The following is a 17,152-nucleotide window of genomic DNA, read 5'->3' as shown; positions in this document are numbered from 1 at the left end:
CTATGGATGCGCTAGACCCCTAACTAGATCTACCCTGCAAAACAGTGCGAGATATACACTATGTTGACAAAAGTATTTGGACACCTTAAGAGCCATGCAAATTTCGGATCCTACCACATGCAAATATTCAGAATATGTTTGCAAAAGTCTGGTAATAAAACGTGGGATGTGCTGCACCGTATTCGATGTCAAAATCCCACGTTCAGCTGAACTCACAGACTTCCAACGTGGGATGGTAGTTAGGTGTTACATCAGTGGTCTTTCTGTCCGTGACATTGCTACACGTCTCAGTATACCATTGCTTATGTCATTCGTAGAGGTGGTACCACAGTAGGAAAACACCATGGGAGGCCACTGACAAGTGCTGACCGAGATCGACGAGCCCTCTCTTGGAATTTTCGAACATCCCGCACATCATCACCGGTGGACCTGGCAGTCGACCTGGAAAATGCTGGTACATCTGTCAGCACTAGAATTGTCTACCGTGAGAGAGAGAGAGAGAGAGAGAGAGAGAGAGAGAGGCATGCCTTAAGTTGCCATTGCAGAGCTGCTCCCATCAAGCCATGCAGCAGCCTCTCAATGCCAAACAACGTTAGGACTGGTATCTCTCAGACCATTTCTGGACTGCAGTTAACTGGAAAAGGGTTTTGTGGAGCTATGAATAATGTTTTGTTGTTTCACTCTGATGGTGGTGTATGGATCTGGAGAGTACTTGAGGAACAGTTCTTGCAGGTGCGCAACTGTCAAGTTTGATGGAAGCTCAGTAATGGTATGAGGGTGTTTCAGATCATTCGTGGACGTGACCAAAACCATGACATCTGATGGTTACCTGAACATCTAGGACAACTTCAGGCTTTCAAAGGTATGGAAGTACTTCGGTACTGACCTTTGCCATTTTCAGCACAACAATGCTCAATGCCATATTACACTGCTTGTTTGAGATTGGTTTACACAATTTGAAGTGATGAACTAGCCAGTTCAGAGGACAGACCTCATAACTATGCAAGTTAGAATAAAACAATTGGAACACCAAATTCGCTCCAGACTACAGCAGCCTCATCCGCATCAATAATGGGGGTAGATTTGCATGAAGAATGTAAGAATATTCCTGTTGCGACTTATCAGAAATTGGTTGAAGGCATGCCCAAAAGGACATCCCTTCAACCTACATTTGGCCTAATGGTCATTTAGGCCAAATGTAGTCCAGTTTGGTACAAGAAATGTAATTAAAATATAGTTTTAGATAACAACAACGTGTACATATATTTTCGTCAATACAGTGTATGTTCGATTTTAGTTTACACTTCTACTGCGAAGTTTAAAACCTTATTTACTAGTACCAGAGATCTGTTGATCATGAAATCAACTGGAAATATAAATCCCAGAAAAAAGTTCCTGTAAGCAGCAATTTAGAATTAGACTTATAATAATCTTTTCACTGGCGATTTAACATTATAAAAGTGGAATATTTAGTGCAACACAACACATAGATTTAAGTTATACTACTAATGAAATTAATATTTTTAGGTAATATAACTCAGTGGAAGTGACGCTTGCATTCTTTGCGCTAGGCTACCCAAAAATAGATTTATACTTCAAGTTTAGTCACTGACTAGAGGAACGACTGGTTCCCGAGTTAGTCGATCTGTGGCATGGGCAAGCGGGAATTTTCTCCCGGAAACTAGGAACATTCGTCTCTTAAACTCCGGTATTTCGTCCCATAAACTCAAGAAAATCGACCGTTGAACCCAAATTATTTCAGAGAGTAACACATCCTGGTAGGGTTAGGTACCAAGAGATGGCAGCACTAATTTTCCGGTCTTCATCGGTTGTACCTATAATTAGAAATAGTCATGGAGAAGCTATCACTGATTGGTTTCCAGTGGAGATTGAACTAAACATTTAGTCTCCAAAAGATAGATAGGGTTAATAGGCCTGCTCCATATAAGGAAATAAAACGCGTTAAATTATTATTATATTATTTGCGTAATCTTTAATCTCCTTGGTTATTTATTAATGGTAAATGTAGGAATGCGGTTTAATTTTTTTATAAAACAAATAACAAATCCCATTATGAATTTTCATCCCGATAGGGATCTGCATAGAGCTTTATTAAAAACAATCAGCTAACTCTTTTTATTTCTGTATAGGGAGTTATTATTATAAATATCACTATTATACTGACACCTCCTGAGAGGCACAATATTCATCGCCAAAAATCATAATTTATCTAGAATCCATTACCAGAAAAAGGGCTAATAACCGACTCTAACAACCCATTTAATTCCTCAAATACTCCAATTGAAAATTTTCGTCCTAACCGCAATTTACTACGCTTGTACTCAATTCCACGAATGACTCTTGTTCTCTCCCATCTATCTAAGTGCTTAAACATTTCTCCTGCATAAATCCTATAATATGCTTTAAGTAACTGAAATGTTTCTATTATATCCCCTCTTTTTTGCCTATCAGTCAACTTTTCCAGTCCAGACACCCTCATCATCATCATCATCATCATCATCATACGTATCAAGGATTTAGGCCTAGCATGGCCTGTTCCGGCCTTAGAAGTCATCGTCGAATCTCTTAAGAGGACGTCCTGGTCTTTTTTTCCTAATGCTTGTACTTTAAGGCTTGTTTTGGTAATCTTTCTGTTTTCATTCTTTGAACGTGTTCCATCCATTTATGTTTATATTTTTTAATTTTTTCTATTACTGGTTCTTGGTTTATTTCTTTCATAATATCTTCGTTTCTTTTGTGATCAAATAGGGTATACTTTGCAGTTTTTCTCATAAACTTCATTTCTGCTGTTGTTAATCTTTGTTTGTCTTTTTGTTTTATTGGCCAGATTTCGCTTCCATACATTAAGACCGGAAAAGCTAATGTATTGTATACTTTCAGCCTGGTTTGTTTTTGAACTAGGTTTGTTTTAAATATAGAGTTAATTACACCTGTTATTTTTAAATATTTCAATTTTTACGTTTATATCTTTTTCATTTTCATATGTGATCATACATCCTAGGTAGTTAAATGAATTCACCTGTTCTAAGATCTTGTTATCTATTACTATTTTAGTTCTTGCTGGATCTTGTCCTTTAAAGGCCATAGTTTTTGATTTTTCCGTTGATATTATCATACCATAATCTTTGGATATCTCATTTAGATTTAAAATAGCTTTCTGTAAGTTACCTTCAGAATTTGTAATTATTATTTGGTCGTCTGCAAAGAGGAGAGTGTTTAACTTAACTGTAGGTGAAAGTTTAATTCTTTGATGTATATTTTTACTCCATTTTATTATTATTTCATTTAAGTAGATATTAAAAAGAATTGCTGAGAGGGGACATCCCTGTCGGACCCCTTGGTTTATCTCTCTTGTATATGATAGCTCGTGATTTAATCTTATTTGTATTTGATTATTTTCATATATACTTGTGATATCTTTTAGGATATTATTTGGTATTTGTCTTTCTTTTAATATGTTAAATAATATGTTTCTTTTAACTTTGTCAAATGTTTTTCAAAGTCAATAAATGCAATATGTGTTTCTAAATTACATTTTATATCCAGACACCCTCAATCTATCTTTAGAAGGAACATTCCACAGACCACTCACCATCTTGGTTCCTCGCTTCTGAATCCTCTGCATCACTTGCTAATCCCCCAAGCAATTCCAGAGACAAGTGTGAACACAGTAATCTATATGTCGAGGTATTAAGACCGTATAAAGAGGAAAAACAACATTCTTCTCTCTACTTGCTAGTATTTTCTTCACTAGCCAAAGAATCTTAAAAGATACTATAGCACTATTTACTCTAAACATCAGCGCTGTCTACCACCACTGCCATTAAATACCTACATTCATCTATTTCCTGGAGTACAATTCCATAAATTTGGTAGAGCTCGTAAATCATTTATCCTAAAATGCATAACTTTATATTTCTCTACATTAAACTGATATCCATTATTTATTATCTATACTGCCAAGCCTATTTAAATCATTCTGCAAGCTCTCCACATCGCCTGTGTATTCTGTTCAATACTGGTCCGCTGGATTATGTATCATCAGCAAACAATTGAATATTTTCTTGCAGATTATTTCCTATATCATTCATGTACAATTAAACATTAGTTATCCTAGCACTGAATCCTCAGTATACCACTAGTCACCAGCTTTCGCCTGGATTCTGTTCCTAGGAATACCGCTTTTTGCTAACTGTCCAGCAGTGACTTTTATCCACGTTACCAATGTCACATGTATCATCATTTGTTGCAATTTGCGTAACAGACTTCCACGTGGTATTCTGTCCAGCACAATCAACGCACAATCATATTAATGCCTTATCAATTAATAAAGTGATAAGGCATTAAAAACCTTTCAGAAAGCCATTTTGTCCTAATAGATTATCATATTCTCATATACCCATTATTGAATTCTTTTTGACCAATTCTTCTAGTAATTTCACCACCACTTCTAAGATACTGATTGGTCTCTTTTTTTGTTACTGTAGTGTTAGAACTTTACATCATGGAGGAGGGGGGGGGGATTATTTTCTACTCTTTCTACTCCCTTGGAACATTACCAGAGTTCCAAGGGAATAGAAAGCTGGCGCATAACTGAAAGAGACTAGTTAGATGCATTGCCAATTCCATTGCACATTCCCGCAAAACGCGACCACATATCTCACCAAATCGCATCGAATTGAATTCCACAGTAGTCACTCCGTAATAACTTAACTACATTATTTGGTTCTCTCACCTCGCCATCATCAGCACACATTAGGGTTATTTTGAATGGTTATTTTTACACTTACTTACTTACCACATAGAATACGAACTCTTTGGTGCTTCCTTTGATCTGCTCGGCTTGTTTTTTCTGGTTATCTGATTTTGCCTTCTTATCATACTGGTCACCTTTCTTGCTTATCGTATGTATTCGCCATGATTTCACTGGTCATCTTTCTCCTCAATTAACGTCCACAGCATATTCTTTTTCTGCAGCTTATGCTTAATGATATTACTCATCCATAGACTCCTAGCTGATTAACCCTCCTTACCTAGGTATAGGCTGACCATATTTCCTTGAGACAAAAACGGGACATTGGGATGTCAAAAACGGGACGGGGATTAAGTAATATTCTGTATTCATGAAAATGTAAGACTATAATAAAATATTATATTAAAATATTTAGCTTACCATTATTTTTCAGTTTCAGAACCCATACAAAAATTTAGGTAGACTTATAGGGGAGGGGGGCTGTATTTCAAGTAAGGAAATAAACTATAATTTTATCTTGAACACTAGAATTTAGCAAAAAGTACCGCACAACGATTGGGAAAAGTTTGATATCGTTTTTGTTTGATGCATCTAAACTGACTGTAATTCTTTTTTGTTTTATTCAAATCATCCTCTATTACTTTGCCCAGTATGTTTGGTGATAAAACGTTGCTAATTACTGCTTTTGATTTGGCACGTGCAGAAGAAATTTTGGACATCAGTTTTATTTATAAAGTTGACTAGCAGTCATTTGTGCGAAAACTTTGTCCCTAACGCAGAGTATGATAAGCAACAAAAGTTTCACATGCTGCAATTTTATCGTTCACACTATCACCATCCTCCGTATCACCCTCTCACCATAAACGAGCTGATGTTTTCAACTGAAACCAGAGTCTCTCTCAGTATCCTTATGTTTCTGGCTACGTAGATGTTGGTTGATGTCGCTTCTGCCTCCATGAGCAACGGAAAAATGAACAATACAATGTTAGCATACCACTTTTTCTCCATCGCTACACAGCTTGTCCAGTTTAAGAAATTCGGATTCTTTTTGGAGATAGTCATTAAAACCGTAGTTCTCCTCTTTGAAATTGCAAGGATATACTTAAAGCTTTAAAAAATAATACTTAAAAATTTAAAAAATATGAAATTTAAACCACTGGCGTTGAATAACAACGCCACCGGTTAGCATAAACGCAAAAACGGTTAGCGAAAACGAACGCTACAGCAGAGGAGAGGCCACGTCTGAGACGAGCAAGTTTGCCAACACGTATTTCTTATTTTTTCTGAATAAATCACTGCATATATCGATATTTACTATCGAACAATGAGACTCCATGGTTATACAAATTACTGGTATCCATGATATTGATATACGATTATAGGTTATGAAAAATAATTTATGATTGATCAATATTAAGTTTTTATTAAAAACGGGACAAAGCTGACATTTTCATGAAAACAACGGGACGGCGGGAAATATGAACAAACAGTACTGCCCGTTCAAAACAGTACGTATGGGCAGCCTACGTAGGTATAAAATTTAATATAGCTTCCTCTAGATGCACATTAACTATCTCCCATGCACTGATAACGTCCTGTTTCTATTATGACATAGCACGGCTATGAGTTCCACGGCTATGAGCTCCACATATATCACTTCTTGACAGAATATTCCTCATTTTTTTACAATCTCCCAAGTGTAGACTACATGTTCACTTTCTCCAATCGGTAGTAATGTGGCCAACTTGGTTGTTGTTATTATTATTATTATTATTATTATTATTATTTATTTTTTTTTTTTTTGGTTAACCGAAAACGGCATATATATAAACCTCGGAAAAACAAAGCTAATGATATTCAAAAACCCCCAAACCGTGCCAATAGAAACTAAATATCTCACTATCAAACATTCATCCTCCTATACACAAAGTGCAGAACCTAAAATCATAACCATCACACAGGTGAAAACAACACGCTACCTTGGACTTCACTTCGATGCAGATCAAAGTGGAATAGCCATACAAACTACCTACATACCAAGCTTAGGATAATAGCAAGCAAATTATACAGATTAAAAGACATTGCCCCAACCCACATAAAAATACTAATCTATAAAGCATTATGTGAAAACATTTTAAGATATGCAATCACATCATACGCATTCTGCGCAGACTACAGACTTAACAGGCTACAATGGTTGCAAGATAAAATGATAAAACTGATATTCTGGGAACAACCCACTCTTATGCAGGAAGCATAGACAAAACACAAAATATTTAAGGTGAAACACTTACGCCACTACACAGTCATGTTAAAACACTACTACAGCCCAACATATAGAGTAACCAGAACAACATATCAAATAACAAGACCACAGTCAACAAACTACATAACATATAAGTACAACAATCACCACGGCAAAGCCACCCGAAACTTCTACGTACCTGACATGATAAACAAACTGCCGTTCGACAACAGAAACATAGGAACATACAGAGAGCTGAAACAGGCACTATATAAATATTATAGCGAGAATGAAAATTAGAGCAATTCCTGTTTCTCTCTCCCCCACCACACATACACACACACATACAAACCTACGTCAACCCCTCCTTTCAAAAAACTACCACTACAAGAACACAAAGAAACAAACACACCATGTCTAAATCCAACCCTATTTGCACAAAAAAAAAAAAAAAAAAAAAGTTAAACTGTAATAGTAGTCGAAGTCTTTCAAGCACATACCAACAAACAGTAAAATCAACACCTGGCTTGTGACCACTATAGGAACACAACCATGAAACCACCACCCTCTGTCATCTATTATCTTCCTCAGATAAGCTCTGCTAAGCTTCGAGGAAGAAAATTATTAACTTGCAAGTATCTGTTATACACACTTGTAATGCGTTATAAATATTATATACATATAATTACTACAGCAACTATGTATGCAATTCATCTGAGACAAAAAAAAAAAAACAATTCTGTATAATCCTTATTGTAAATACTGTAAATATTATTATTGTATGTAACTTACACTGAGACATAATAAAAAAATAAAAAATAATAAAATTATTATTATTATTATTATTATTATTATTATTATTATTATTATTATTATTATTATTATTACCGGGAATAAAAAGGCGTTAGCTGATTTATTATTATTTTTTTCTTTTTATTATTACCTTGTCCTACAAACTTAACTACAACGTTTTCACGTTAAGTATGTATAGTGACTTTTCTGTGAGGTTCACAGATTTTATCTTCAATGTTTATTGCTTTTTTTGTATAAAAAACACCTGACGAAGGCTGGAAAATGCCGAAGTTATGTTGTATGATACCATTAAACCTTGCACTTTTACTCTCAGTTTATGTCATTCAATTCTTAAATATATATATGAAAAACCTTTAATGACTAATACCTAGAGATAAAAAGATGACAAGATATATTTTAAAAGATACTACTAGTTTACTAGTTTTGTTGAGTAGATCAACATCCTCAGGTATCATAATCAAAGAAGTATATAAAAAAATTACAGAGTCATAAAATTGTAATAACAGAACAAGTATAAAAACAGTAGCGTGTTTGAAAAACAAATGCGAGTATGAGTTCCAAACAAACGTATACTAAGCACTGTCGGGAGTGCGTCAGTACTGAACAGAAGCAACGTGTGCGTCAGAGAGATTGTAACTCAGGCTGTTGTTGATATGAGAGGAATCTAGAGAAATTTCCCTGGATTCAACAATCTTCCTTTCGAGTTCATCGTAGCAAACATGAATGTTAGAAGTTTCAGTCCAGTTTACAATGTGTTGGCAGCCTTCGTCTGAGTTAGCTGAAAAGAAAACGTGGCTAGAGAGAGCGCTAGTTCTAGTCCTGTTATAGGAGATATCTCTACGGTGTTCATCCAAACGTAGAAGGATGGATTTAGCAGTCTGCCCATAGTATGGCTTTCCGCAATCACACAAAATCTTGTACACTCCTGGAAACTGAGTAGGAAGATGTTCCTGTTTCTGTTTATGTTTGCTAAGTAATGAACGAAATTTTGGAAGCGTAGTGAAGCAAGTTTTGAAGTTAAATTTCTTGAGAATCTTGGCCAGTTTTGGTGAAAGAGAGTTGATGTAAGGCAAGGAGATGGAGGCTCTTGGGGAAGAGGGATCTTCAGAACTAGCTGAGTGCCTGGGGAAAGAAATTTGTCAATTTTCTTTGGAGAGAAACCAAAAAAAACATCAGCTAACGGCTTTTTATTCCCGTATACGGGAGTAAGCCAGGCCATTTAGCCCTATCTAACTTTTGGAGACTGAGTGGGCAGTTCAATCTCCACTGGTACCCAATCAGAGACAGATGGCCCAAGGCTATCACTAATTAAGCGGTACGCAGTAAAGAGAGACGGCTCAAATGTGCCGCCATCTCGTGGTCCCTAACCCTAACAGAAACATATTTAATGTCTGAAATAATGTGGGTTCTACGGTCGATTTTCTTGAGTTTACAGGACGAAAAACCCGAGTTTCCGGGAGGAAAAACCTGCTTGCCCGTGCCAGAGATCGAATAACTCGGGAAGCGGTCGAAAAAAGGCTTAGAAAAATTTCCTCTAGTCGCCGACTAGACTCGAAACCAAGACTTCCTTCGTGCGGCCAAGCGCGATGGTGTGCAAACGCCACATCCACTGAGCTACAGAGAAACCATTGTTAATAAAAGTTTTTTTAAGAAAAAGGAGTTCATTTTTAATTTCTATTAGCCTTTGTATGTAATGATTTGGCTCGGTGAGCTAAGGTGGAAATAATACCACATTTTTGTGGCAGATAGTGATGGGAGGAAGCATGAAGGTATCTATCAGTATAAGTATGCTTTCTAAAAATTGAGATTTTAATGCTCTCAGCACATCTGGTAAGTCAGGTCTAAAAAGGGAAGGCAGTCATCTGATTCCAGTTCGAAGGTGAAAGAGATTTTTTCATGGCACTTGTTTAGGTGGTCTAAAAATAAATAGAGGTTATTGACACCGTCTTCCCAGATGAGGAAAATATCATCAATATAGCGGTACAGACTTTTGGTTTAAAGTGAAAGGAGTTAATAGCTTTTTCTTCAAAATCGTTGAGAAATATATCCGGGAGAATCAGAGAGAGTGGGCTTCCCGTAGCTAGACCTCCGTTTTGTAAGTAGATCTTATTATCATATTTGAAGTATCCTGACTTTATGCAATGGGAGAAGAGCAAAGAGTTTTTTTGATAATTTGTTCGTGAGAAGATCGAGGACTTCTTGAGCAGGTACATTTGTAAAGACAGAAACGATATCAAAACTGGCCATTAAATCTGTTTTTTATAGTTTGATGTCCTTGATTTTAGAAACAAATTCTGCAGAGTTTTTAATATGTGAAGAGGAAATTCCAGAAAGATTTCTTAGAAAACTCGCGAGATATTTGGAGAGATTATAAGTAGGAGAGTATATGCCCTCAACTATAGGTCTGAGTGGGCAGCTACTTTTGTGAATCTTGGGGAGACCATACAATCGAGGTATCAAGGGATGGAATGAGCTAAGAGAAAGCCGAATGTTTCTTTGTAACTCTAAGGTGGTTTTTAATAAATTATTAGTTCTATTGGGTAGTTCCATCGTAGGGTCACTAGCAATTTCTGAGTGAGTATCACTATTTAAAAGTTCCAAGATTTTATTATGGTAATCAGACTTGTTTAAGATGACAGTTGCATTCCCTTTGTCTACTGGAAGGATAACTATGTTACTATTATCTTTCAAGGACTTGATAGCTGTCCTTTCAGAGTAAGAAATGTTGTCAGGTGGAGGTCTAGCTTTATTTATAGAGAAAATTGCTTCCATACGGAGGAGGTTAGCTTCTTTGTTTGGTAATAAAGAAGCTGCCTTTTCTATCTTTGTTAAGAGATGTTCTGTAGGGATGGATGTAGGAGCAGTTGGAAAGTTGAGTCCTTTAGCAAGTATGCTTTCTTCTGCCAAAGTTAATTGATGACAACTTTTTTTAGATAGGTAGAGTCAAAATGAGAAGTTTTGCTATCCTGATTATATTTAAGAGAATGATATTTTCTAATGAGTTTGATTTTATTTAAATTCTGTATTTTAGAAGCTTTAAGAGTGCTAATTTCTTCGAAATAGTTCCAAGATGAACTGTCTAGAGAATGAGAAAAACGTGTTTCGTGATAGGTCTTCTTAAAAAAATAAGCAGCAAGACAACCTTTGGTATCACAAATGCGTTCCGATAAAAGATCTAGTTTTGCTCTCATGTAAATTCTTTCAGCTCTAGCGGTTTTAATCGATTCTTTGAAATTAAGGAAGCGTGGAATAATTAGAATTACACTTAGATCTTTTTAGAAATACAAGTCTGTTGATGTATAACCCAATCGCTCTGAGATTAGTCTGATATTCTTTGACCAGTCAATTTAATTCCTCGTCATCAGGAAAGTAGATATTTTCAGAATTCATTTTTGTTTGGATGGAATATTATGAAAAACCTTTAATGACTAATATCGAGAGATAAAAAGATGACAAGATATATTTAAAAAGATACTACTAGTTTACTAGTTTCGTTGAGTAGATCAACATCCTCAGGTATCATAATAAAAGAAGTATATAAAAAATTACAGAGACTTCAAATTGTAATAACAGAACAAGTATAAAAACAGTAGCGTGTTTGAAGAACAAATGCGAGTATGAGTTTCAAACAAACGTATACTACGCCCTTTCGCGACTGCGCCAGTACTGAACAGAAGCAGTTGTTGATATGAGAGGAATCTAGAGAAATTTCCCTGGATTCAACAATTTTCTTTCGAGTTCATCGTATCACACATGGATGTTAGAAGTTTCAGTCCAGTTTACAATGTGTTGGCAGCCTTCGTCTGAGTTAGCTGAAAAGAGAACGTGGCTAGAGAGAGCGCTAGCTCTTGTCTTGTTATAGGAGATATCTCTACGGTGTTCATGCAAAAATTGTTGAGGGCATACACTCTCCTACTTATAATCTCTCCAAATATCTTGCGGGGTTTTCTAAGAAATCTTTCTGGAATTTCCTCTTCACATATTAAAAACTCTGCAGATTTTGTTTCTAAAATCAAGGACATCAAACTTAAAAAAAACAGATTTAATGGCCAGTTTTGATATCGTTTCTGTCTTTACAAATGTACCTGCTCAAGAAGACCTCGATCTTCTCAAGAACAAATTATCAAAAAAACTCTTTGCTTTTCTCCCATTGCATAAAGTCAGGATACTTCAAATATGATAATAAGATCTACTTACAAAACTGAGGTCTAGCTACGGGAAGCCCACTCTCTCTGATTCTCCCGGATATATTTCTCAACAATTTTGAAGAAAAAGCTATTAACTCCTTTCACTTTAAACCAAAAGTCTGTACCGCTATATTGATGATGTTTTCCTCATCTGGGAAGACGGTGTCAATAACCTCTATTTATTTTTAGACCACCTAAATAAGTGCCATGAAAAAAATCTCTTTCACCTTCGAACTGGAATCAGATGACTGCCTTCCCTTTTTAGACCTGAAACTTACCAGATGTGCTGAGAGCATTAAAATCTCAATGTTTAGAAAGCCTACTTATTCTGATAGATACCTTCATGCTTCCTCCCATCACTATCCGCCACAAAAATGTGGTATTATTTCCACCTTAGCTCACCGAGCCAAATCATTACTTACAGAGGAAATAGAAATTAAAAATGAACTCCTTTTTCTTAAAAAAACTTTTATTAACAATGGTTTCTCTCCAAAGAAATTGACAAATTTCTTTCCCCCAGGCACTCAGCTACTTCTGAAGATCCCTCTTCCCCAAGAGCCTCCATCTCCTTGCCTTACATCAGCTCTCTTTCACCAAAACTGGCCAAGATTCTCGAGAAATTTACCTTCAAAACTTGCTTCAATACGATTCCAAAACTTCGTTCATAAACATAAGCAAACATAAACAGAAACATCTTCCTACTCAATTTCCAGGAGTGTACAAGATTTTGTGTGATTGTGAAAAGCCATACTATGGGCAGACTGCTAAATCCATCCTTCTACGTTTGGATGACCACCGTAGAGATATCTCCTATAACAGGACTAGAACTAGCGCTCTCTCTAGCCGCGTATTCTTTTCAGCTAACTCAGACGAAGGCTGCCAATACATTGTAAACTGGACTGAAACTTCTAACATCCATGCGTGCTGCGATGAACTCGAAAGGAAGATTGTTGAATCCAGGGAAATTTCTCTAGGTTCCTCTCATATCAACAATAGCCCTGAGTTACAATCTCTCTGACGCACACGTTGCTTCTGTTCAGTTCTGGCGCACTCGCGACAGCGCGTAGTATACGTTTGTTTGGAACTCATACTCGCATTTGTTTTTCAAACACGCTACTGTTTTTACACTTGTTCTGTTATTACAATTTTAAGTTTCTATAATTTTTTATATACTTCTTTGATTGTAATACCTGAGGATGTTGATCTATTCAACGAAACTAGTAAACTAGTAGTATCTTTTTAAATATATCTTGTCATCTTTTTATCTCTCGATATTAGTCATTACAGGTTTTTGATAATATTCCAACCGAGTAAAAATGAATTCTGAAAAAAAAAAAAAAAAAAAAATATATATATATATATATATATATATATATTGTTTCATGAAGAATTAAATGACTAGAACCGAGATTTAAGTAAAAAGGTTTTACTATAAACACACTACTAGTTTCGGCCTGTAACAGCCTTCTTCAGGTGACATTATAAAAGAGAAACACTAAACATTGAAGGTTAAAAGACTATGAACAACACAGACAGTCTTTATGCATAATTAGCATGAAAACGTTGTAGTTGTATTTGAAGCTGTTCTTTCATTTGTTGCATTGTTGGGAGAGTGCGTGTTTGTTGCATCACGTGAACGCCAGTACATGATTACATCTGTATGACTATCTGGGAGGTTGTAGCTTAAGTTGTTATTTAGATGAACAGGACTGAAGATGATTTCTCTAGATTCCATAATTTTTCTCTCTATTTCGTCACTGCAACGGAAGGTGTTAGTAGATTTTTCCCAGCAGACTTTGTGACTTTGGTTATCATCATTAGGATTAGCCGAGAAAAGGATATGACTTGATAATGCACTCGCTCGCTGTCTCTTGTAAGTAATGTCTCTCATGTGTTCTTCCATACGCATTTCGACAGATTTGTCTGTCTGCCCGAAATAAGGAATATCGCAGTCACATAATATTTTATATACACCAGGGTATTTGAGTTGATGATGACAAGGTTTTGGGTGGCTAATTAAGGAACGGATCTTTGGAAGTGGAGTGAACAAGGATCTGGTATTGTATTTTCTTAGAACTTTTGCTGATTTGTGTGAAACAGTACTTATATAAGGAATAGATATATTGCCTTTGAATCTATTTGTTTCTTCTGAGTGATGTCTAGGAGGATTAAGAAGGAATTTGTCAATGATTTTCTTGGAATATCCATTAACTTCGAAAGAAGTTTTCAGATGGTTTATTTCTGTAAGCAGTTCATTTGGATCATCAAGAAGAGAACGGACTCTATGTCCCAAGGTGGAAATTATTCCAAGCTTATGAGGAGGGAAATGATGAGGCTGACTGTGCAGATATCTGTTGGTATGTGTGGGCTTTCTATATATCGATATTTTTAGTTTACCAGAAGATCGAGTCATTTTGACACCAAGAAAAGGCAAGGAATTATCCGTTTCAAGCTCAGCAGTAAACATAATACTTTGATGTCGGCTATTGAGATGTTCGAGGAAAACCATAAGGGATTCATGTCCATGGCTCCAAACAATGAAGACATCATCCACATAACGTTTCCAAACTTTAGGTGTTAAAATAAAGGAAGAGATAGCTTTGGTTTCAATATCCTGTAAGTAAATATTTGCGAGTACAGGGGATAAAGGATTACCCATAGCCAGTCCATGATTTTGTTTGTATATATTATCCTGAAATTTGAAGTAACCGGACCTGATGGAATGTGTAAGCAAGGCTAACATCTTTTTGGATAACTTGTCCTTGAGTAATGTTAGGACTTCATCTGTAGGGACATTAGTGAACAAAGACGTTATGTCCAAGCTAGCCATGATGTCATTTTCTTCAACTGTAATATCCTTGATGTATGTAACAAATTCTGTAATGTTCTTGATAAAGGATGGTGACTTCCCTGAAAAACGTTTGAGGTATTTGGCAAGGTATTTTGAAAGTTTGTATGTAGGAGAATCGATACCTTCTACAATTGGGCGTAAAGGGGTGTTCACTTTATGGATTTTAGAAACACCATATATGCGAGGAATAAACGGATGGAGAGAGCGTAGAGATAAACGGAGGTTTCGGGATAATTCAGTTGTTGTTTTTAATAAGTTGTTTGTACGATTTTGAAGTTCACGAGTTGGATCTATCTCGAGTATTGAGTAGGTATCACTATGTAGTAATTCAATCATTTTATTCTGGTAATCTTCAGCGTTCAGGATGACTATTGCATTTCCTTTATCCGCAGGGAGAAAATAGAATATCAGAACCTTGTTCACTCCACTTCCAAAGATTCGTTCCTTAATTAGCCACCCAAAACCTTGTCATCATCAACTCAAATACCCTGGTGTATATAAAATATTATGTGATTGCGATATTCCTTATTTCGGGCAGACAGACAAATCTGTCGAAATGCGTATGGAAGAACACATGAGAGACAATACTTACAAGAGACAGCGAGCGAGTGCATTATCAAGTCATATCCTTTTCTCGGCTAATCCTAATGATGATAACCAAAGTCACAAAGTCTGATGGGAAAAATCTACTAAAATCTTCCGTTGCAGTGACGAAATAGAGAGAAAAATTGTGGAATCCAGAGAAATCATCTTCAATCCTGTTCATATAAATAACAACTTAAGCTACAACCTCTCAGATAGTGCTTGACCTAGTAATTACATCTGAGGATTTGACTGTAACAAATATGACCACATTGCGACAATCGGTGAGAGTGATCATAGGGTCTTGACTTGGGAGGTGGCTGAAGGTGTAGAATTTTCAATTAAGACAGGGTACATGTGGAATTATTGGGCGGGAAAGTATGACAAGCTTAGGAGTTTGATTGGCTCAGTGACATGGCATGTACAACTGCAAGGACTAGAAGTTGACAGCGCATGGGAGGTAGTTAGGAATTGCTTGCATGAAGCAATGGCTGACTGTATACCTAGAGTCCGAATAATAAATCAAGTAGGGGTTAAATGGATGAATAACACCATTAAGCTTGAGCTGCAAAAAAAGAAACAACTATGGAGGAACTTAAGGAGAAAGGTGACCGGCAGGCAAATGAACGGTATAAAGCGCAGGCCAAAAGGGTGACGAGTGTGGTGAGAAAAGCAAAAAAGGATTACGAAAGAACATTGGCCATGCAGGCTAAAGAGAATCCTAAACAATTTTTTATATGTAGCAAATAAAAGGAAAAATGTACATGGCAGAATGATTTTAAAGAATGCCGATGGTAGGGAGGTAACTGAATCAGTTGAGATAGCTGAGTTACTGAGTGAGCACTTTGCAAGTATATATCATCCAGGTGGTGACATTGCAGAAACGAATAAACCAATAGATTATACGGGAATTGTGGTGAATGAAGTGGAGATGAGTAGTCTATTGCATAAACTCAATGTCAATACATCTGTGGGATTGGATGGTATACCAGCTCGTGTTGTACGAGAAGCAGCTAAAGAATTGTCAGTACCCTTGACCATTTTGTTTAATTTGAGTCTCGGGTCTGGGTTAGTACCGAGCAGGTGGAAAGAGGGGAAAATATTATCCGGCCTTATTTATTTTAATATTGATCATTCTAAGAATTTTTTGGTTTTATGATAAAAAGTTTGTTTCTTAAAAATGAACTTATGAACCATGCCCCGGCGGCGGCGTCCCCTTCGTAGCGGCGCCCGCATACACCGAATGCTCTGCATTCCCGCTTCCGCCGGTCCTGCGTGTGTGCCTATTGTAGCCTGTTTTAGCGTGCCACCCATTTAAACAACCTTCTGTCCCTGTCAGTCCTTTTCAGAGGCTGCCCTGGTGTTTTCCTATACCAGTGATGCCAGAACCTCGAAATGTGTTGATCACATCATCGACCATTGATTTTGGATGGTCCAATTGATTGGCAATATGGACATGCCAACAATGTGACTGCCCACAATGACACCTCTCTGTGGAAAGTCACTGAGTTCCCTTTTATTACCATACAACCTGTATTCAACTCCTGTGATGAAATACTGCTTCCTACTATCTGTACATCGGTTCCAGGTTTCTTAACAAACCTGGAACGTTCCATAACTTCAAATAACAGGGGTGTCTGGACAATTATTGGTAGATAGTGTATAATGAGAAAGGTGACCAGAAAATCATGGACAGTACA

This window comes from Typopeltis vanoorti, chromosome 15, assembly GCF_054136105.1.
Source record: "Typopeltis vanoorti isolate ZY-2024b chromosome 15, IOZ_Tvanoo_1.0, whole genome shotgun sequence".
Lineage (NCBI taxonomy): Eukaryota > Metazoa > Arthropoda > Arachnida > Uropygi > Thelyphonidae > Typopeltis > Typopeltis vanoorti.
This window is presented reverse-complemented; position numbering follows the sequence as displayed.